Consider the following 24,096-nt stretch of genomic DNA (forward strand, 5'->3'; position numbering starts at 1 on the left):
CCTGAAAGCTGGGAAGCTGGTGATTTTAGCACCGCAAATCCTTTGTTGATGCCATTTTCAGGGAAAAAATCACAAGCCTTCTTCTGCAGCCACTTTTTCCCATTTGTTTCAAAAAAACTAAAGTTTCACTGTATTTTGGCTAATTTCTTGGCCTCCTTCAGGGGAACCCACAAAGTCTGGGTACCTCTAGAATCCCTCGTATGTTAGAAAAAAAGGACACAAATTTGGCTTGGCTAGCTTATGTGGACAAAAAGTTATGAGGGCCTAAGCGCGAACTGCCCCAAATAGCCAAAAAAAGGCCTGGCACAGGAGGGGGAAAAGGCCAGGCAGCGAAGGGGTTAAACTGCCATTGCTCCACTTCCTATGTCCCTTAGGACAATGCATCTGTGAAACAAATAGACTGGACTCTGTCATGGACATTCTTCCACCATCACCCCAGCCCATTTTACAACCCACTCCACTTATAAGCACAGGAATAAACACAATTCAATCACAAAACAATCTGGAGTCAGTCTGTGCTTTCACAAATGTGTAATTGCAATAACTATGGAATATAGCAATGTCAATTTACTTGTTCACATACCAATGTAACACAGCTGCAGGCCAGCAGTAAACATTGCAGATGGCATAAAGTTGGACCCACATCTGTGAAATGGAAAGTCAAAGTGACAAGTCAGGGTCCATACACTAAATGAAAATGACACACTTATGCTAGTTCCAACAATAGAATGAGATGTGGGAGGCAGTGGCATCTTCTTACCTGTGTCTCACTGGACGTATTGCATGATGATGTTGTTTTGGTTGTCGATATCCTCTTCTTCTGCCTCCTCTTCTTCACTGTCCACAGGCTCCACAGATGCCACAAGACCACCATCTGGCCTATACTCCTGCAGAAAAGGCACCTGGCGTCGCAAAGCCAGGCTGTGCAGCATACAGCAGGCACGATTATCTGGCACACCTTCTTCGGTGAGTAGTATAGGGAACCACCTGTCAGATGGAGGCACCGGAATCTGGCCTTCAGGAGGCCGAAGGTGCGTTCGATCACCCATCTAGTTCACCCATGTGCCTCATTGTAGGGTTCCTCTGCCCTTGTCCTGGGATTCCTCACTGGGGTCAGTTGCCATGACAGGTTGGGGTAACCAGAGTCACCTGCAAATGTCGAGGGACAACTGTTAGACACACACTAACCCTTAGGGACAGCCCCATACCCAGACACCTATGTCAACTTTATTGGGACCTTGGCCTCACCTATTAGCCACACACGGTGCCTCTGGAGTTGCCCCATCACATAAGGGATGCTGCTATTCCTCAAAATGTAAGCGTCATGCACAGAGCCAGGATACTTGGCATTCACATGGGAGATGCACTGGTCTGCCAAACACAACATCTGCACATTCATAGATTGGTAGCTCTTCCGGTTTCTGTACACCTGTTCATTTCTGCAGGGGGGTACAAATGCCACATGTGTACCATCAATGGCACCAATTATGTTGGGGATATGTCCCAGGGCATACAAGTCACCTTTCACTGTGGGTAAATCCTCCACCTGAGGGAAAATGATGTATCTGCACATGTGTTTCAGCAGGGCAGACAACACTCTGGACAACACATTAGAGAACATTGGCTGAGACATCCTGATGCAATGGCCACTGTTTTTTTAAAAGACCCACTGGCCAGGAAATGGAGTACAGACAGGACCTGCACTAGAGGGGGGATTCCTGTGGGATGGCGGATAGCTGACATCAGTTCCGGCTCCAACTGGGCACACAGTTCCTGGATTGTTGCACGATCAAGTCTGTATGTGACTAGGATGTGTCTCTCTTCCATTGTCGACAGGTCCACCAGGGGTCTGTTCATCGGAGGATGCCGCCATCTCATCACCTGCCGCAGCGGACGTGCCCTATGGAGGAGAACAGCGAGCAGAGAGTCATCCAACACTGAGGTATCACAATGTCTTATTTTCAGAAACGTTATTAATCCGCAATGTGCCGGTATCTGTCTATATTCCCGGCCTAGAGTGGTGTGACACAGTTAACATCCATCCCATGTGGCCTCCTGAAATGGTGGCTGCCTGACCTGTAAGGTGGGACAAAGGGATATGAGGTAACTGCGCTGGCGTTGTACACCGTCGCGGTGGGCGGTCGAAGACCGCGGCGCAATTCTGCATTGGTTAACATTGGGCCCCATGGGTGCCAGGAGCCAATGACGATGTACGCCGGTGGTGACGGTACACACCGCCACGGACGTGATCGCCATTTTCTGTCCGTTCACTCACTTGATACCTGACTTTCAACAGGAGAGGACCTACACTGCAAGAGCTGCAGAGACCTGGAAGCAACAATGGCTCATGTGTCTGGGGAAAGGGCGCTTACCTTCACTTCAGAGGAGTTGGTGAAACTAGTGGATGGGGTTCTCCCCAGGTACACGCAACTGTACGGTCCTCCAGACAAACAGGTGAGCACACTGTGAGCATGCTGCATGGGCAATGCCTGTTTTGAGTGGTATGGATGGAAGATACAGGGGGGGGCTGAGGCCTGCATGTGCGGATGGTGAGTGTAGGTGCGTCAGGGCAAGGGTGGGAACTGGGGGGCAATGAGTATGACGGTCCGGACGGGTAAGTAATTTTCTTTCCCCCTGTACCATTCCTCTAGGTCAGTGCCCACCAGAAGAAGGGTTTTTGGCGTGCCATTGCCAAGGACGTCCGGACCCTGGGGGTCTACCACAGACGGAGCACCCACTGCCATAAAAGATGGGAGGACCTGCGCCGCTGGAGCAAGAAGACAGTAGAGGCCCAGCTGGGGATGGCCTCCCAACGTGGGAGGGGTGTCCAGGTGCACCATGACACCCCTGATGTTCTGGATCCTGGCGGTGGCCTATCCGGAGTCGGATGGGCGCTTGAGGGCATCACAGCAGCCACAAGGGGGTGAGTACACTCTCATTCAGCTGACACTGCGTGCATAACGAGGTGTCTGGTTGGGGGAGGTGGGCAGTGGGTTCCCCTAGGCCAGGACGAAGTTGGTAGGCAAAGTTCCTTGTGAGGCAGGCTATGTGGCACCCCTACTCCACCAGTGGTAAGAGCCATCTACCCCTAGTCAGGCTCCTGTGACTTCCAGGTGTGCAGCAATTGGTCTTAGGCCTCGTACCCCATGGTCAGCTGAAATTCCTAGGAACTGTTAGTGCATGGCGTAGTGGCGAGGGCTGCTCCCTTTGTGTTGTGTCTGCCAACGGTAGTGGTGTTGCATGCACTGAACAAGTCTTTCTTCTGTCTTTCCCCCCTTTTTTGTGGTCTCCCTGTTCTTGTGTGTAAGAGCATCATCAGGCGGAGGAGCATTGGCACCGGAGCAGGAGGGGCCAGCAACCCACTTGGCTCTGGAGGGCAAAACAACGGAGTCTGAAGCCGCCAGTGGGACGGAGGGCGAGGGGAGTTCCACGGCGGGGACAGGAGCGGACAGCAGTGACAGCGACTCCTCCTCTGATGGGAGCTCCCTTGCGGTGGCAGGCACCTCTGTGCCCACCGCATCAACAGGTACAGCCGCTACCCCCCTTACCAGCACCGCCCTCCCAGCAGCCCCTCAGCGTGTGTCCCGTGCCCGCTCACCCAGGAGGGTAGGCATCTCCTTTGCCCCAGGCACCTCAGGCCCTGCCCAGTCAGCCCTGGTGCCCTCAGTGAGGAGGCTATTGACCTCCTGACCAGCATGCACACTCATCAACACACAAGAGTGGCTCAGGCAAACATAAGCACCACACATCCCACAGGCACTCACACAAGCACCATCCCCATGCAGACACAGCAACATCCACTGCCTCCACTGTGTCCCCCTCCTCCATGTCCTCCTCCTCCCTCCCAGTCTCGTCTCCACTCCTTGGCAGGATGAAGCACTCTGGGTACCAGGCCCCCTCCAGAACCAGTGGAGACTGTTATCCACTTGAGAGACTGTGGCTTTGCACTCCCCAGGATAAAGCAGTGGGCAAACCACCCACTGGAGAGACTTGAGAGACTGTGGCTTTGCACTCCCCAGGATAAAGCAGTGGGCAAACCACCCACTGGAGACACTTGAGAGACTGTGGCTTTGCACTCCCCAGGATACATCAATGGGCATAGAGGCCCCTCGTGCAGCAGTGGTGTCGTGTGTTCAACAGGCTGAGGTGCCCCCCTCCCCCTGAGGTGCCTGTATATTTTTGATCTGATACCTCTGCAGTGTTCTCTCCGTTTCCATTCAGGTATCATGTGTGGGCCTCACCTATGCATTTTGGGCCCAGTGGTCCACGGACAATGATTGAAACACTATCCGGACTTGTGTAGTTGGTGAACATATTTGTATATACTGAATTTGGAGTTTTGACTAATGGATTTTTCATGATTACAATTGTTACAATCATTTCCTTTTGTCCTTGCGTTCTTCTAGGGGGTGGAGAGTGTATATGTAATGTTGCTGCATGTATTTGTGTGTATGTTGTTGTGTGTGAGGGTGAGGGTGGGGGTGTTGCGTGTTGCATGTGTGTGTCACTCTCTTTCCTCCCCCCTCCCCTGTGTTGTAGGTGATCTGATACCCCTGCAGTGTTCTCTCCGTTTTCCCGCCGGCCTGTTTGCGGTATTACCGCCGCTTTAACACCGACCGCCAGGGTTGTAATGAGGGCCTATATCACTTTCATCCCACTTTTGTCAATTACATTGTTATTCAACAGATTCTTATTGGTCTCTGAAAGAGTCCGTTTTTTCTTCTATTCAAACAAGCTGTACCATTAACATGGTCCAAGGAGTACCCAGATGCTGTCAAGAATACTCTGACGTGTTCCAAAAACCTCAAAGACCCATTTTGCCTCCTCATCGAGATTATGACTGTGCTATTCCTTTGCTACCTGGGGAAGTAGCTCCATTCGGAAAAATGTATTCCTTATCAGAGCAGGAAAGAAGAGTACTTAAGGAATACATAGATGAAAACATGCAAAGTGGATTGATTGTTCCCCCTTCATCACCTGCGGGGGCTCCTCTTTTCTTTATACTAAAGAAGACTAAAGATCTCCGTCCCGTATAGACTTTCGAGAGTTAAACAAGATTACCATCAAGGATAGGTATCCCGTACCTCTTATTAAGGTTGTCTTGGACGCAGTCCAAGGGGCCACTATATTCTCCAAGTTGGATCTGCGGGGTGCCTATCATCTTTTACGAATTAAGGAGGGTGATGAATGGAACACTGCTTTTCACACTCAGTTGGGTCATTTTGAATGCCGCATAATTACTTTTGGTCTGACTAATGCACCTTCCATATTCCAAAGATTTATGGATTCCGTTCTTTCTGATCTTTTGAATCGGAGTGTTATAATCTATCTACATGACATTCTGATTTATTCTTGTTGTCCTGAACACCATACTCAGCATGTTCTTCAGGTATTGGAAAGACTCCGACGAAACAATCTATTCTGTACGCCTGAAAAGTGTGAATTTAACAAATCCGAGGTCCAATATCTTGGTTTCCGTATCAACCAAGCAGGCTTCGCCATGCATCCAGAAGAGGTACAAGCCATACTAGATTGGCCTTCTCCTACTTCAGTTAAGGAGACACAGGCCCTCATTACAACTTCGCGCAGCCGCCAATGCAGCCGCACTCCCGCAGTGGCCATTTCGACATCCCCGCTGCGCCGGCGGGGATGACAGCTGCAACATGGGAGCCAGCTCCAAATGGAGCCGGCGGTGTTGCGGCGGTGCAACGGGTGCAGTTGCACCCGTCGCGCTTTTCACTGTCTGCTATGCAGACAGTGAAAAGCTTCATGGGGCTGTGCCAGGGGGCCCCGCGACTTCCCTTTCCGCCAGCCTTTTCATGGCGGTTCCTACCGCCATGAAAAGGCTGGCAGGAGGGGGACTCGTAATCCCTTCGGCAGCACTGCAAGCAGTGCAGCCCTGGAGGATTAAATCCGCCGGGACCAAAATGCCCAAGCAGCTGCAAGCAGCGCTGCCCTGGAGGATTAAATCTGCCGGGACCAACGTGGCGGAAAACCGCCGGTCCCGGCGGTGCGACCGCAGTGCTTCCGCCGCGGTCGTAATTCCCAAGATTGCACTGCCAGCCTGGCGGTCTGTGAGCACCAGGGTTGTAATGAGGGCCTCAGTGCTTTCTAGGGTTATCAAATTTCTACAGACAATTTATAAAGGACTTTGCCCAGCAACAGAGCCAGATAACCCAGACCATTTAAAAAAAAGCTTAAAGAAAGGCTTCATTTGGACAGAAGAAGCAGAAAGAGCCTTTCATGGTCTAAAATGTGCCTTCACACAAGCTCCCATATTACGTCATCCTGACACTACTGAGAAATGTATTGTGGTCACAGATGCATCAGGCAGAGCTATTGGAGCTGTGTTGTTACAAAGACAAGACGATGATGGTCTCGAACATCATGTCTTTTATCTTTCCCATGTGTTGTCAGATGCAGAACAAAACTATTCCAGGTTAGAGAGGGAATTACTAGCATTAAAGACTGCCTGCAAAGAATGAAGACATTTTCTAATGTGTTCACGGGAAGCTTTCCAAGTTAGAACAGATCATCGCAATCTGCAATGCCTCCGCAGTTTTCAATGGCGGAATAGTAGGCAAGCCAGATGGGCTTTCTTTTTTGTCAATACGATTTTGTAGTGACATACATACCTGGATCCCAAAATGTTCTAGTAGATGCTTTGTCTCGCCAATATCCTGAGAGCACAATTACTACTCTCCCACATATCATAGAGCCATGTTGAATAGTGGGAGTCGTTCAATCCTTTCTCAACCATGTGAAGACAGAGTATCAGAATTTATCCATGGAAGAATGGAACACTTTAAATTCCCACTTGCAGAAGCATCAAGAATATTATTATCATAAAACACCTTATTTTTGCCTACCAAGAAAGTGCAAACTGAAGCTTTGCAAATGTGTCATGACTCCCATATTGCCGGACATCGTGGAATTAAGAACACCCAGGAACTGCACCTCCGCTCCTTTTGGTGGCCCACGTTAAAATCTGACACTGAAACATATGTAAGATCTTGCCCAATATGTGCTCAAACAAAGACACCTCGGGCTAAGCCAGCAGGTTTCTTGATGCCATTGCCTGTGTCATCTATTCCATGGCATACTAAAACCACAGATTTTATTTGTTCTTGGCCATCCTCTCCGGGATATCAGGTCATAATGGTAACGGTTGACTCTTTTACAAAAATGGATAATTTTTCGGCCCTAAAGAAATTATGCACCGCTAAGGAGATGAGTCAGATCTTTCTACAAGATATATTTCGCTTGCATGGCCTCCCTCAAGTATTATTTCCCGTTTTTGGAGAACATTTTGTATGTTTTTGCATATTGAGGTAGCTCTATCATCGGGGTTCCATCCTCAGACTAATGGTCAAACAGAAAGCCTAAATCAAGGATTACAACAGTATCTACGCTGCTTTTGTAATGCAACCCAAAGTAATTGGTCTTCATACCTATCATTGGATGAATTTTCCTATAATAATGCAGTCCATAGTGCAACAAAGTCCACACCTTTCTTTTGTACTTTTGGTTTCCACCCTACTGCTTTTCCTACCATTACTACTAAGGATTCCTCTGTTCCCACATTTACCTCACTTGTCTGAAATCTCCATTTGTACCAATCTCCTAGCTACAAAACGTTACATGAAGAAGGCTGAAGATACTCGGTGTAGTCCTGCACCATCTTACCAGCCTGGGAGCAAGGTCTGGCTTTCATCCAAGTTTGCCCTTTCTCCTGTCCCAGAGTAAGTTCAAACCCCATTACTATGGACCTTTTAGAGTCTTGCATGTGGTGAATCCAGTCTCTGTTCGACTTCGTCTACCATTGACTTGGAAGATTCATCCTGTTTGTCATGTGTCTCAACAGAAACCTTTTATTCCTGATCCTTACAAGAGAGATGCCCATTGTCCCCCTCTTGTTTTGGTTGATGGCCATCCTGAGTACGGAGTACAGGAGATATGCGATGCTTGCTTTTTTCAATATCGCCTCCAATTCTTGATTCGCTGGAAAGGATACCCCTTTAGTGTTTGTTCGTGGGAAGATGCTTCCTCTGTCCATGCTCCTCGCTTGGTCCTCACATTTTTTCAACATTTTCTGGACAAGCCTGGGGTTTCGGGGAGGGGACCTACTGTGAGGCAGCGCAGACCGGCAACATCCCATTTGCGGGCCGCGGTCCAATCGGTGGTCCGCGTCTCGGACAGCTGTTTCTACCGTGGGCCGCTTTTCAGTTCGCAACCTGTTTTTCAGGCTACAGCGTGACCTGAGACCTTATCTTTTGGCTTGGGTTCTCGCTGCATCCACTTTTTGCCCCCTTAATTTTCCTACCTGTTTGTTGATGTTTTTCTTCTTCTCTTCTTTTTTCCCTTTTTTCTTTTTGTTTCTTCTTTGGACATATTTTCTCTTTCCCAGAAGTCTGTATTCTTTCCCTGCATGCTTTGCTTCCTATCTCATACTATGGTTATTTTTCCATTTACCTATTTACCTTTATGTGGTTGTTCCCAATCCAAGATTGTGTCTTTATTACTTCCTGCATGTCACTTCCTGTCTTGTCTGTATGTAAGCACAGTTTGTCTTCTGTTCCTTGCATTGCAAACACTTCCATTCCGGTTGTGCTCCTTGCTCCTGTATCCCGTGATTTGGATTCTACCTTTTTTCCCGACTTCAGTTTTTGTTCCAGCCCTTTTTGTGCCTCAACATTTTTTATTTTCTTATTTTTCAGGAGTTACTTGATTGGAGATTTTTCCCAGCTGGGTTTTTTTCCTCTGGGACTCTTTCTGGAGGTTACGGCCTGCTTGGTGTTTCATTATCAGCAGCACCGTGGCTACTGGAATGGGTCGCCCCTACCTTGGTCAATCTAGAACAAGCAAGAAACCAGGTGGTGCACAGAGACTGGTGGATTACTGCAGTAAGAAGCGTTCAAGTCATGACACCCATTGTCATGTCAGATTAATAAATTGGAAAATGTGAAGTTTGATAAGGGTGAACATCCTACAATGTGAATATCATGGTGACAATAAGACATTGAGATTTCATGGTATTACATTCACATGTGTGCAAACACCTTTCATCCTAATGTATTTGGTGTAGAGAAGGTAAGTGGTTAGGCTGCTGATCCCTTTCTACATGTATATTGTCCATGATAACATAGAGCAATACCATACCCATATGACAGCAACATATCCTATTTGATGTGTACATCATGTGTTAATTGATACTTCATGCCTGATTTGATGTTGAAGCCTCTATTTTTCCAGACTGACCTTAGCAAATCCGAGGCTGCTTGGACAGTGTTGGGTATTGCTCTGCACATTTCCGCCTGACTAAATGGATTAACAGGTGTCACATTTTACATACACCTATTGATGTTGTGGGATATGTTGTCATTCACTTCTGCTCAACTCGACTCTAGGTGTAAGTGTCATTCATGGGTACATTAGTAATCATTTGTGTAAGTGTTAGTTCTGGACTAAGGTAGTAGGATTCACACGGCTGGACAGTTGTTAGTGATGTAGATGTTCTTATGTTTTCATGTAGAGGTTTCTAATCATCATGTAGGATGATACGCTATGAGCCCTTCATGCACATTTTTTGGTGTCCATTGTATTGTTGGTGTTACTATGCTCCCTGTGGTTGTCTGTGGATGTATCCTGTTTGCTAGGTAGGCCTCTATTGCAGTGCATATAATTGTTGTCTATGCAACAATATATCAGGTTAGTGGGTGTAGAAACTCCTAAAGATAGCTGTTTCAATGACATGCTATGTCATTTTGTGATGCACACTGTATGGAAATGCCACATGTAGTGCCTTCATCTGAGGTGTTTGCCATTTTATGAGTTGTGTACAGAATGATCAGTTAGGCATGTGATTGGAAATCAACATGGTGTGCCGTATTTGCAGTGAAATGAGATTACTTTAATGGTACATGACTAGTGGTGATGGACTGGACAGGTGTGGAGTAGGGGTAGGTATGATATTGTGTTATAAGTCAACTGCATTTGATGATGGATAGTGATCATCTGTATGGGGATAGATATGAGATGTAGCCAATCCATCTTTTGGATAATACATCTGAGTTACAGCTGAATTGATGGGATGGGGATGTAGTGGTCAGTTGGTTGGCTTATATTGTGTGTGAGACTGTGTTCATATGAGAAAGTTGGAAGTACTGTGTTGTGATATGATGTGGGCAGTGAATGGTTTCTATCTGGGGCTTTATTCGACAAAGATGTTTTGTTACTGTTGTGAATGTTGTAATCAGCATCGGCAGGTGAAGGAGACAGGCACAGCCGAGTGGGGAAACTGCCGGCCATGGGACCAAGAGTACTGAGACCACCGACACCGAGGGACCCAGTGGCCCGGAGGAGGAGGGGAGTGCCACGCGGGAGACAGGATCCACTTTTTCATCATCGGAATCCCCCTCCTGTGCGCACTCCCTGGCAGTGGCGATCCATCGGGGACCACCCCAGCACCATCTCTGTCTGCCACCCTCCTTACTATCACTGTCCTCCCTGTAGCTCCCAACCCTGCTGGCAGTGCCCACTCACCTAAGAGGGTGGGCGTCTTCTTTATCATAGGCACCTCTGCCCCTGCCTGTGCCAGTGCTGCTGCCTTCAGTGAAAAGTCTATTGGCCTCCTGAGGTCGATCTCTGTGGGTCAGTCAACAATTGTGAATGCCATCCAAGAACTGGCAACTCAGATACAACAGAGCAATGAGTTTCAGAAGGGCATTCACTGTGCACTGGCTGGCCTACAGAGATCTTTTCAGGCTCTGGCCTCCACACTGACAGCAGCCAGTCACCCTTTGTCTTCCGTCCCCCTTCCACCTTCCTCTTCCCAATCCCAAACCTCTCTTCCCCGACCCAGCCAAAGTACACAGACAGACAAGCATGCATCCACCTCAACATCCAAGGGTAGCTCAGACAAACACAAGCACCACAAGACACATAACCAGCATACACACAAGCAACATACACTTGCACACACATCAACAGTCATAGCCTGCCCTGACACCTCCATCACCCCCAGCATCACAGACACAACACCTGACACACCTGTAGACACCAAACCAACATTCACAGATCCAGCCACTATGCCTGTCTTACCCACAGACAGCACTACAGCAGACCCTCAGACATCCACCCCAGTCACCACAACTGCAGACGTCACAACCACTGACACTCCTACATGCAGCACATCCACTATATCTGCGGTCACCACCTCAACAGGCAGTCACCCGCCTACCCCAACAGACAGTCACCCACCCACCACGGCATCCCCAGCACCTCCACCCCTCTCAGTCCTGTACACAGAAACATCCTCACTCATCCACCCAGCATACAGCCACCACCCACAAGCATACCTCTCACACACACACGCACCCACAACACATCAAACAACCACTCCCTGACCCTCCACTTCCAAACACCCTTCTGATGACCATCCCTGTGTGTCCAAAAAAGTGTTCCTTTCATGTTTTGACCTTTTCTCTACTCCTCTTCCCCCCATGAGACCCCTAAATGCTCTGTTTCCCTCCTCAGGCCCGTACCTTCCACCTCCAAGGCCTGCAATAGCCCTCCTGCAATGACCCTCCTCTGTTAAGAAGTCTGCCTCTCCCAAGAGAACCCAACCCTCCGCTAAGCCTAGACCTAAGACCCCCTCGCAAGCCCAATCCCAAAGGACACCCTGCCAAGCCGAAGCCCAACCCCTCCCTCTGCTCCCTAATCCCTGTGGTGCCTCCCTGCCCCCTTGATGCCCCTACCTGTGGAGGTTACATGGCAGTCAGGAGTCAAGTTTGGGGCGCCTATATGTACATCATGTGCATGATGCACTATTTGAAATTGGACTGGCCTATGGCATTGGACAATATTATTTATTTCCAAATTTTAATATATATGTGGACCAACCAGTTGTTGGTTTCGACGTTACATATTTGTCCAGGATTTCTTTACTTAGGCCATATTTGAAAATGGCTGGCATTGTTTGTGTGTGAGTATTTGTGTGTAAGTGGTGTTTGTGCTACCTGTTTTGTCAGGGTGGCATGTGAGGTTGTGTGCATTGCATTTGTCCCCCAGTGATGGGTGTGTGTTGCGTGAAATGCATGTGTATGTTGGGGACATTTTGTTGTCATGGTATTGAGTGGTGTTTGTGTTGACATGTGTTTGTTGCAGTATTGTGTGGCTGTGTGTGCTTTGACTGTGCATGTGTGCATCTTTTCTGAATGGTATGTCAGAGACATTGTGATGTGTGTTTGCTGGGTATGTTGAATGCTGTGTTGTATGGTTGTGTGATTGTGTGTGTTCGTTCCCTGTTGGTGGTATGTTGTGTTGTATGTGTCATTTGTCAATGGGTAGTGTCTATTGTGGGTGCTTGTCAAAGCATTGAAGGTGTTGCAGTTGTGGTGTTGTGGTGTCGGTTTGTGGTGTTGTGTGTTGTTGTATGTGACTGTGCCAGTGCTGTGTTTCTGGGAGTAGGTGAGTGTTTTTGACGTGTGTGTGTGATGGCCGTAGTTTGTGTACTCTGTATGTGGGCATGTGTATGGGGCTGTCTTAGTGTGCGTCATTGTAAGGTTACGTATGTGTGTCTCCCTCATCACCGGTTGCCGACTGGTATGTTGTGTGTGTGTACATAATTTCGCAATTTACAACAGTGACAGGTAAGGGTGTGTATTTACGGTTGCTGTTGTCATCTTTGGCGTTCATTCCAAAGTATTTGTGTGAGCAAGAGCAGTGGGAAGGCTCCTCGGCCTTAATGGAGGAGCAAGCCCTGATGGTGATGCTTTGGCTGTATTCTGTTGGGAATACCGTTGTGGTCATATTTTGGAGGACCACCACCAGCAACATGACGGCCCTGGGACTGCCAAAGTCTTAATGAGACCCTAAGTGTGCATGCTTAAATGATGTGCACAAGCGTTTTTCATTGCTTTTCAGAAAAGGAAATTCAGCCGCAGCCACAGTAACATTTTTTTCTAGTTTCCTAATCTGAAGTGATTTGATTTGTAACATTACAATTTTATGTGCTGAATCTTCATTGTTGTATCTGTCACCATCGTCTTGCAGAATAGTACTCTGTGTTTGAGTTTCATTTATTGTTTATTTCCGCTATGCAACTAAATCGTGTGAGTTAATACATAATGAAAATTAGGTGCAACTATGTGTGTTTTGAGGTGCACTGGAAGCTAATACTGTAGTTTGATTTGTTGACTGTGCACTTTTTAGTGCTTGCTTTCTATGTAATTTCATACTATGAAATTGTGTGCTTTCTGTGACTAAAATATTAGAAAGGATCTGTAAACATTACGTAACTAGGTTTTAGTATTTGGGATTTAGAGGAGAGAAGCTGCTTGTAATTTAGAAAAAGCTAGTGGTAAGCAGACTTTAGGCTGCACACATTTTTGTATTGCATATTTAAACACACTGCTTGTTATTTTATAGAGTCATTGCTCAATTTGAATCTGTTTTGGCATTAGACATTTTGCTTTATTTCTCTTTTGCATGCATATGTGGTCTTTTTGAATTTAAGAACTCTTTTTAAGAATTAATTATTTGCTAAGTGTGAGAAAGTAGCCTCTTTCTAGCCTTGTTACCCCCACTTTTGGCCTGTTTGTGAGTATATGTCAGGGTGTTTTCACTGTCTCACTGAGATCCTGCTAGCCAGGGCCCAGTGCTCATAGTGAAAACCCTATGTTGTCAGTATGTTTGTTATGTGTCACTGGGACCCTGCTAGCCAGGACCCCAGTGCTCATAAGTTTGTGGCCTATATGTATGTGTTCCCTGTGTGATGACTAACTGTCTCACTGAGGCTCTGCTAACCAGAACCTCAGTGGTTATGCTCTCTCTGCTTTCCAAATTGTCACTAACAGGCTAGGGACCAATTTCACCAATTCACATTGGCATACTGGAACACCCTTATAATTCCCTAGTATATGGTACTGAGGTACCCAGGGTATTGGGGGTTCCAGGAGATCCCTATGGGCTGCAGCATTTCTTTTGCCACCCATAGGGAGATCTGACAATTCTTACACAGGCCTGCCAGTGCAGCCTGAGTGAAATAACGTCCACGTTATTTCACAGCCATTTACCACTGCACTTAAGTAACTTATAAGTCACCTATATGTCTAACCTTCACCTGGTGAAGGTTGGGTGCAAAGTTACTCAGTGTGTGGGCACCCTGGCACTAGCCAAGGTGCCCCCACATTGTTCAGGGCAAATTCCCCGGACTTTGTGAGTGCGGGGACACCATTACACGCGTGCACTACACATAGGTCACTACCTATGTATAGCGTCACAATGGTAACTCCGAACATGGCCATATAACATGTCTAAGATCATGGAATTGTCACCCCAATGCCATTCTGGCATTGGGGAGACAATTCCATGATCCCCCGGGTCTCTAGCACAGAACCCGGGTACTGCCAAACTGCCTTTTCAGGGTTTGCACTGCAGCTGCTGCTGCTGCCAACCCCTCAGACAGGTTTCTGCCCCCCTGGGGTCCAGGCAGCCCTGGCCCAGGAAGGCAGAACAAAGGATTTCCTCTGAGAGAGGGTGTCACACCCTCTCCCTTTGGAAATAGGTGTGAAGGCTGGGGAGGAGTAGCCTCCCCCAGCCTCTGGAAATGATTTGATGGGCACAGATGCTGCCCATCTCTGCATAAGCCAGTCTACACTGGTTCAGGGATCCCCCAGCCCTGCTCTGGTGCGAAAGTGGACAAAGGAAAGGGGAGTGACCACTCCCCTGACCTACACCTCCCAGGGGAGGTGCCCAGAGCTCCTCCAGTGTGCCCCAGACCTCTGCCATCTTGGAAACAGAGGTGTTGCCGGCACACTGGACTGCTCTGAGTGGCCAGTGCCAGCAGGTGACGTCAGAAACTCCTTCTGATAGGCTCTTACCTTTCTTACTAGCCTATCCTCCTTCCTATGTAGCCAAACCTCCTTTTCTGGCTATTTAGGGTCTCTGCTTTGGGGAATTCTTCAGATACCGAATGCAAGAGCTCACCAGAGTTCCTCTGCATCTCCCTCTTCACCTTCTGCCACAGGATCGACCGCTGACTGCTCAGGACGCCTGCAAAACCGCTACAAAGTAGCAAAGACAACTACTGCAACCTTGTATCGCTTCATCCTGCCGGCTTTCTCGACTGTTTCCTGGTGGTGCATGCTCTGGGGGTAGCCTGCCTCCTTTCTGCACCAGGAGCTCTGAAGAAATCTCCCGTGGGTCGACGGAATCTTCCCCCTGCAACCGCAGGCAACAAAAGACTGCATCACCGGTCCTTGGGTCCCCTCTCAGCACGACGAGCGTGGTCCCTGGAACTCAGCAACTCTGTCCAAGTGACTCCCACAGTCCAGTGACTCTTCAGTCCAGGTTTGGTGGAGGTAAGTCCTTGCCTCCCCACGCTAGACTGCATTGCTGGGTACCACATGATTTGCAGCTGCTCCAGCTCCTGTGCACTCTTCCGAGATTTCCTTCGTGCACAGCCAAGCCTGGGTCCCCGACACTCTAACTTGCAGTGCACAACCTTCTGAGTTGTCCTCCGCCGTCGTGGGACTCCCTTTTCTGACTTCGGGTGGACTCCGGTTCAATCCTCCTCTAAGTGCCTGATCCAGTACTTCTGCGGGTGCTGCCTGCTTCTGTGAGGGCTCTCTGACTTGCTGGGCGCCCACTCTGTCTCCTCATCCAAGTGGCGACATCCTGGTCCCTCCTGGGCCACAGCAGCATCCAAAAACCCTAACCACAACCCTTGCAGCTAGCAACGCTTGTTTGCTGTCTTTCTGCATGGGAACACCTCTGCAAGCTTCTTCACGACGTGGGACATTCTTCCTCCAAAGGGAAAGTTCCTAGTCCTCTTCGTTCTTGCAAAACTCCAAGCTTCTTCCATCCAGTGGCAGTCCCTTTGCACCCTCAGCTGGCATTTCCTGGGCATCTGCCCACTCTCGACACTGTCGTGACTCTTGGACTTGGTCCCCTTGTTTCACAGGTACTCAGGTCCGGAAATCCACTGTTGTTGCTTTGCTGGTGTTGGTTTTCCTTCCAGAATCCCCCTATCACGACCTCTGTGCTCTCTGGGGGTTGTAGGTGCACTTTACACCTACCTTACAGGGTCTTGGGGTGGGCTAGTTTTTCTAACCCTCACTGTTTTCTTACAGTCCCAGCGACCCTCTACAAGCTCCCATAGGTTTGGGGTCCATTCGTGGTTCGCATTCCACTTTTGGAGTATATGGTTTGTGTTGCCCCTATACCTATGTGCTCCTATTGCAATCTATTGTAACTTTACACTGCTTGCATTACTTCCTTTTGCCATTACTGCCTATTTTTGGTATTGTGTACATATATCTTGTGTATATTTGGCATCCTCATACTGAGGGTACTCACTGAGATACTTTTGGCATATTGTCATAAAAATAAAGTACCTTTATTTGTAGTATATCTGTGTATTGTGTTTTCTTATGATATTGTGTATGTGACACCAGTGGTATAGTAGGAGCTTTGCATGTCTCCTAGTTCAGCCTAAGCTGCTCTGCTATAGCTACCTTCTATCAGCCTAAGCTGCTAGAAACACCTCTTCTACACTAATAAGGGATAACTGGACCTAGTACAGAGTGTAAGTACCCCTTGGTACCCACTACAAGCCAGGCCAGCCTCCTACATTGGTTGTGCAGCGGTGGGATAAGTACTTGTAACTACTTACCACTTGGTCATATTGTACTTTTCATAAGAGAAAAATATACAAAACAAGTTCAGTGTATGTACACCTAACCAAAAAGTTTTGCTTTTCTTCTCTTACACTTTCTGCTAAGTGCTGAAAAGTACTCCTAAACTTTCTAAAAGTTTCAAAAAGTTTGAACAAGTTATTTTCCTGTTCTTTAAAAAGTCCTGAAACATTTCTCTCTTCACACTGTCCGTAAACCTTCTTCTATCATGTCTGATGTAGGTACTTCTCTTAAAATGGTCAATGCAACATATGACAATCTTAACTTTAAGAGCCTAAGGAGTCTCTGCATTGATAGAGGTTTAGTGGTAGGAAAGAACCCTTCTAGAGAATTTCTGTCTAACATGCTCATTGAGAATGATAAGTCCCAGGGTGGCACTTCATCTGAGAAGTTAGTAGATAGCTCACACTCTGACTCAGGGGAGCCCCTTGAGGGAGGTGTACAGGGTTCTCTTCCTAATCTGCCCCTTAGCAGACCACCTAGCAATGCTGGTAGTAATAGAAGCTCTCATCATAGTAGGGATGTTTTTGTTCCTGAAGGCCAGGTTGTTAGAGTGCAAGCTGTTAGGGGCAGGTCTCCCTCTGTTGAAACCAATATATCTTCTGTGTCCAAGCATTCCCAACCCACCCACCCTGAAGACAAAATGTTAGAAAGGGAACTCAACAAGTTGAGAGTGGAAGAGACCAGACTGAAGCTTAAACAGCAACAGCTGGCTCTAGACAGGGAATCCCTAGATCTGGAGAAGGAGAGACAGAGGTTGGGGTTTGGACCCCATGGTGGCAGCAGCAGTATTCCTGATAGCAATCTTGTGAGTGAGCATGATTCCAGGAATCTGCACAAGATAGTTCCCCCTTACAAGGAGGGGGATGACATTAACAAGTGGTTTGCTGCACTTGAGAGGGCCTGTATGGTACAGGGGGTCCCTCAAAGGCAGTGGGCTGCTATCCTATGGCTATCTTTCAATGGAAAGGGTAAGGATAGGCTCCTTACTGTTAGAGAAAGTGATGCCAATAATTTTGCAGTTTTGAAGGATGCACTCTTGAATGGATTTGGCTTAACCGCTGAACAATACAGGATTACGTTCAGAGACACCAGAAAAGAGTCCTCACAAGACTGGATAGACTTTGTTGACTGTTCAGTGAAGGCCTTGGAGGGGTGGTTGCATGGCAGTAAAGTTTCTGACTATGAAAGCCTGTACAATCTAATTCTGAGAGAGCATATTCTGAATAACTGTGTGTCTTACTTGTTACACCAATATCTAGTGGACTCAGATCTGACCTCTCCCCAAGAATTGGGAAACAAGGCAGACAAATGGGTCAGAACAAGAGTGAACAGAAAAGTTCATACAGGGGGTGACAAGGATGGCAAGAAGAAAGATGGTGAAAAATCTCAGGATAAGCATGGGCATAAGGGGAAAACCAAAGATCCTTCTTCAAATCCTAAACACTCTTCAGGGGGTGGAGATAAATCAAATTCTTCATCTTCTTCACAAAATACACACATTAAAAAGCCTTGGTGCTTTGTGTGTAAAAATAAAGGCCATAGGCCAGGGGATAAGTCCTGTCCAGGTAAACCCCCTGAGCCAACCACCACTAATATATCAAACTCTAATGCCCCTAGCAGTAGTGGTAATAGTGGTGGGACTGCTGGCAACAGTCAAAGTAAGGGTGTAGTTGGGTTCACTTATGGGTCCATCATAGAAACTGGGGTAGTCAGTCCCAAGACAATTTCTGTCACACCTAGTGGCATTGGCCTTGCCACACTGGCTGCTTGTCCCCTTACAATGGATAAGTACAGGCAGACAGTTTCAATAAATGGTGTTGAGGCCTAGGCCTACAGGGACACAGGTGCCAGTATCACTTTGGTGACTGAAAACCTAGTGGCTCCTGAACAACACATCATTGGACAACAGTACAAGATTATTGATGTCCATAACTCCACCAAGTTTCTTCCCTTAGCTATAGTTCAGATTAGTTGGGGTGGAGTTACTGGCCCTAAGCAGGTGGTAGTGTCACCTAGCTTACCTGTAGACTGTCTCTTAGGTAATGACCTAGAGACCTCAGGGTGGGCTGAAGTAGAGTTTTATACCCATGCAGCCATGCTGGGTATCCCTGAGGAATTGTTCCCTCTCATTTCTACTGAAATGAAAAAGCAAAGGAGAGAAAAAGGCCTGAAAACTCAGGACCCCTCTCCAACAACAGGTAAAAAGGCTATCACAGTATCCCCTAACCACCCTGCCATTCAGGAGACCATTCCTGTGGTGGGAGAAACCTCTCCTGGGGTGGCACCTGTACCAAGGGAATCATCAGCTGGCATAGCTGTACTCCCTGAGGTGGAAGTACCTCTCTGTGGGATAACTAATATTGGTGAGAAAAAGAGCACCATTTTAGTTAACATGGAGCATCCCTCCAACCCTCTCAGAGAAACTTTAGTGCAGAAACCCTGCACTGCCTCACAACACTTAGGACAACAGCCCTGCCCTAGTGTGGAGCTCATAGGACAGCATCCCTGCCCTGCTCCAACTCAAGAGAAACAGCATCCCTGTTCTCTCTTACAGCCATATGGACAAAGTTTTTGCCCAGCTATGGCTTTACTGAGACAGCATCCCTGTCTGGCATTCTCATCACTAGAAATAGGTCCAGTGGACAATTCCCACTGTTCTAAACTAAAACTTACTGATAGAAACTCTGAAAATATATCTTCACATTGTTGGTTAGCTAAAAAACTTCAAACAGGGTGGTTTACATCCCCACAGGGAAGTAACCATACAGTGGATGATAAAGGGAGTAACCAGTCTATTGCAGAGCTACTCTCCACTTATCACCACTTAGACAATAAAGTCTCAACTGGCCAAGGTTAGCCTTATTGTCCTTCGTATGGGGGGACAGGGGGTTGTGTGAGAAAGTAGCCTCTTTCTACCCTTGTTACCCCCACGTTTGGCCTGTTTGTGAGTATATGTCAGGGTGTTTTCACTGTCTCACTGAGATCCTGCTAGCCAGGGCCCAGTGCTCATAGTGAAAACCCTATGTTGTCAGTATGTTTGTTATGTGTCACTGGGACCCTGCTAGCCAGGACCCCAGTGCTCATAAGTTTGTGGCCTATATGTATGTGTTCCCTGTGTGATGACTAACTGTCTCACTGAGGCTCTGCTAACCAGAACCTCAGTGGTTATGCTCTCTCTTCTTTCCAAATGGTCACTAACAGGCTAGTGACCAATTTCACCAATTCACATTGGCATACTGGAACACCCTTATAATTCCCTAGTATATGGTACTGGGGTCCAGGCAGCCCTGGCCCAGGAAGGCAGAACAAAGGATTTCCTCTGAGAGAGGGTGTCACACCCTCTCCCTTTGGAAATAGGTGTGAAGGCTGGGGAGGAGTAGCCTCCCCCAGCCTCTGGAAATGCTTTGATGGGCACAGATGCTGCCCATCTCTGCATAAGCCAGTCTACACCGGTTCAGGGATCCCCCAACCCTGCTCTGGTGTGAAACTGGACAAAGGAAAGGGGAGTGACCACTCCCCTGACCTGCACCTCCCAGGGGGGGTGCCCAGAGCTCCTCCAGTGTGCCCCAGACCTCTGCCATCTTGGAAACAGAGGTGTTGCTGGCACACCGGACTGCTCTGAGTGGCCAGTGCCAGCAGGTGATGTCAGAGACTCCTTCTGATAGGCTCTTACCTTTCTTACTAGCCTATCCTCCTTCCTAGGTAGCCAACCCTCCTTTTCTGGCTATTTAGGGTCTCTGCTTTGGGGACTTCTTCAGATACCGAATGCAAGAGCTCACCAGAGTTCCTCTGCATCTCCCTCTTCACCTTCTGCCAAAGGATCGACCGCTGACTGCTCAGGACGCCTGCAAAACCGCAACAAAGTAGCAAAGACGACTACTGCAACCTTGTATCGCTTCATCCTGCCGGCTTTCTCGACTGTTTCCTGGTGGTGCATGCTCTGGGGGTAGCCTGCCTCCTTTCTGCACCAGGAGCTCTGAAGAAATCTCCTGTGGGTCGACGGAATCTTCCCCCTGCAAACGCAGGCAACAAAAGACAGCATCACTGGTCCTCTGGGTCCCCTCTCAGCACGACGAGCGTGGTCCCTGGAACTCAGCAACTCTGTCCAAGTGACTCCCACAGTCCAGTGACTCTTCAGTCCAAGTTTGGTGGATTTAAGTCCTTGCCTCCCCACGCTAGACTGCATTGCTGGGTACTGCGTGATTTGCAGCTGCTCCGGCTCCTTTGCACTCTTCCAGGATTTCCTTCATGCACAGCCAAGCCTGTGTCCCCAACACTCTAACCTGCAGTGCATAACCTTCTGAGTTGTCCTCCGGCATCGTGGGACTCCCTTTTCTGACTTCGGGTGGACTCCGGTTCACTCCTCTTCTAAGTGCCTGATCCAGTACTTCTGCGGGTGCTGCCTGCTTCTGTGAGGGCTCCCTGACTTGCTGGGTGCCCTCTCTGTCTCCTCATCCAAGTGGCGACATCCTGGTCCCTCCTGGGCCACAGCAGCATCCAAAAACCCTAACCCCGATCCTTGCAGCTAGCAAGGCTTGTTTGCGGTCTTTCTGCGTGGGAATACCTCTGCAAGCTTCTTCACGACGTGGGACATCTATCCTCCAAAGGGGAAGTTCCTAGTCCTCTTCGTTCTTGCAAAACACCAATCTTCTTCCATCCGGTGGCAGCCCCTTTCCACCCTCAGCTGGCATTTCCTGGGCATCTGCCCACTCTCGACACTGTCGCGACTCTTGGACTTGGTCCCCTTGTTTCTCAGGTACTCAGGTCCGGAAATCCACTGTTGTTGCTTTGCTGGTGTTGGTTTTCCTTGCAGAATCCCCCTATCATGACTTCTGTGCTCTCTGGGGGTTGTAGGTGCACTTCACACCTACCTTACAGGGTCTTGGGGTGGGCTATTTTTCTAACCCTCACTGTTTTCTTACAGTCCCAGCGACCCTCTACAAGCTCACATAGGTTTGGGGTCCATTCGTGGTTCGCATTCCACTTTTGGAGTATATGGTTTGTGTTGCCCCTATACCTTTGTGTTCCTATTGCAATCTATTGTAACTTTACACTGCTTGCATTACTTCCTTTTGCTATTACTGCATATTTTTGGTATTGTGTACATATATCTTGTGTATATTTGGCATCCTCATACTGAGGGTACTCACTGAGATACTTTTAGCATATTGTCATAAAAATAAAGTACCTTTATTTGTAGTATATCTGTGTATTGTGTTTTCTTATGATATTGTGCATGTGACACCAGTGGTATAGTAGGAGCTTTGCATGTGTCCTAGTTCAGCCTAAGCTCCTCTGCTATAGCTACCTTCTATCAGCCTAAGCTGCTAGAAACACCTCTTCTACACTAATAAGGGATAACTGGACCTGGTACAGAGTGTAAGTACCCCTTGGTACCCACTACAAGCCAGGCCAGCCTCCTACACTAAGGTGTTGAGGCTAAGTAATTTTTTAATGACACGGCATTTTGGCACATTTTATGAATTGGGTGATTCGAGCAAACTTTTTGTTTTCTGTAATGATTAACATGACAGTTTAACAATTCTTAAACTGAGAACTGGAAGGAAGCTGTTAGAACAGTTTTTTACTTTAAGGTCTTGACTGATTATTTATCCATTGGAATCTCCTTTTTTCTTCGAATTCACTTTTCTTAATGTCACCTCGTTATCAGCACTCATCAATCTTGCATCTGCATGCCCATCCCTCTCTGTTGATAACAGAAGATATTTATTTTTTAGTCATTAAAAATGTGGAGAAGCAAAGACAGAAAGAAATATAGATAGGTGGTGTGAGCGTTTGACATAAGGGCAATGCATGTGAGGCAGATAGGTGCTAATTGCGTTGGTTACTTGTAATCAAGTGTTATTTGCTGTTAAATGCCGTCACCAAGTTATGGATCTTCATCTTTGGCTTTGATCTATGACTGTGGAGAGGGAGGGTAACATGAATTAAAGTCCTTAGCAGAAAGCAATTGTAATTACATAGTAGCACTACTAACAGAGGTTAAATAAGGTTCACATGCATTGTTTAATGCATAATTTAGTGGTGTACAACGTAGGTCCAGAAGGGGATGCAAGCCACTGTTTTAATATATCTTCTAAAGTAGACTTACATACTATTTTATGTATCCCATAGTTATCCCGAATACGTGCTATGATTAAACTTTTTTGGCCTACTTAGGACACCCTTGACATGCCTCAAAATCGGCATTAGGCTAGACAAGGGAAGGCAAGATGTACCTTATTTTCTTGTAAACTTTGACCCTTGGCGAAGTACTGTGTTTGCCTCCAACCAGATCCATCTCAGTTCATTCTTTATGCCACAGGAATGATGGTACTTACACCTATCCACACACGTCATTACATGATACTCTGCCGTATAACTTACTGGTTGTAAATCTAAAGGCACTTTACTCAGAAATATAACTTTACCTACTTGTGTGTCAAACAAAAGCCAATCTATAACTTTTAGTAAATATATCAACGGTTTTGACGCTATCATTTAATATAATTATTATTATTACGTGTATCAACAATAAATGATACATAGTATCATTCGTGGCTCTGGGAGCAGCTAGAGGTAGGAGAGGCCTGAAGTCTGGACCACAGTCTCTGCTTTAAAAGCACTTTACCACAGTAACAAGGATGTTTCCAGTTTAATTTTTTTTTTTTTTTTAAACTTCTTGATAGGAGTCTGTTTCCTCATAGCGCTGGCTTATTTTGTCTATGTGATAAGGGACAACCTCGCAGCATTTGGAATAAGTGCAAAAAAGTCGCAGTCTTCAGGGTGCGGCTTAAAACAGCATATGTTTGAAAAAACATTTACTTTCAGTTTCCAAACACCTGCTTTTTCAATGTACTGGGCATGTCAGCCTTGGCTATGGTTTGTTATTCTTAGCCACTTTGCCAAGGCTGGAGAAGTGTCTCTTTTCCTGCTAACATCATTAAATCAGAGCAGTGTGGGACTTCCCAGTGAAAATTTCAGATATTTATTTTTTTAACTAGAAAGTATTTTCGTGACAGAGTAAGAGCGCGAAAAAAGAGTTATGTGTTTTTTAACACGTAGGTGCACACAGAGGTCAAGACATTTTTACCATTCTTTAGCAAAAACATATGTGATGTGGCTTTTGTACTCTCTAAATCTGAATTGCAAATAGTAGAGATCAAGTGTAAAGAAAATGTTCATTGTTCAAAAGACGAGTTATACGATTTGTCCCTTAAGTTCCAACATTTTCATTCCGCGTTAGACTTATTTTTTCAAATATCAAGCATCTTTCACTGAAGACTATTAATAAATGTTTTCTCAGGCTCATGTCCGGAAAAAGTTATGAACTATGCATAAATGACTGATTAAGAAAGAATAAAGCATGGACAAATACAAGCATGTAACGATGATT

The sequence above is a fragment of the Pleurodeles waltl genome, chromosome 7 (genome assembly GCF_031143425.1).
Source record: "Pleurodeles waltl isolate 20211129_DDA chromosome 7, aPleWal1.hap1.20221129, whole genome shotgun sequence".
Lineage (NCBI taxonomy): Eukaryota > Metazoa > Chordata > Amphibia > Caudata > Salamandridae > Pleurodeles > Pleurodeles waltl.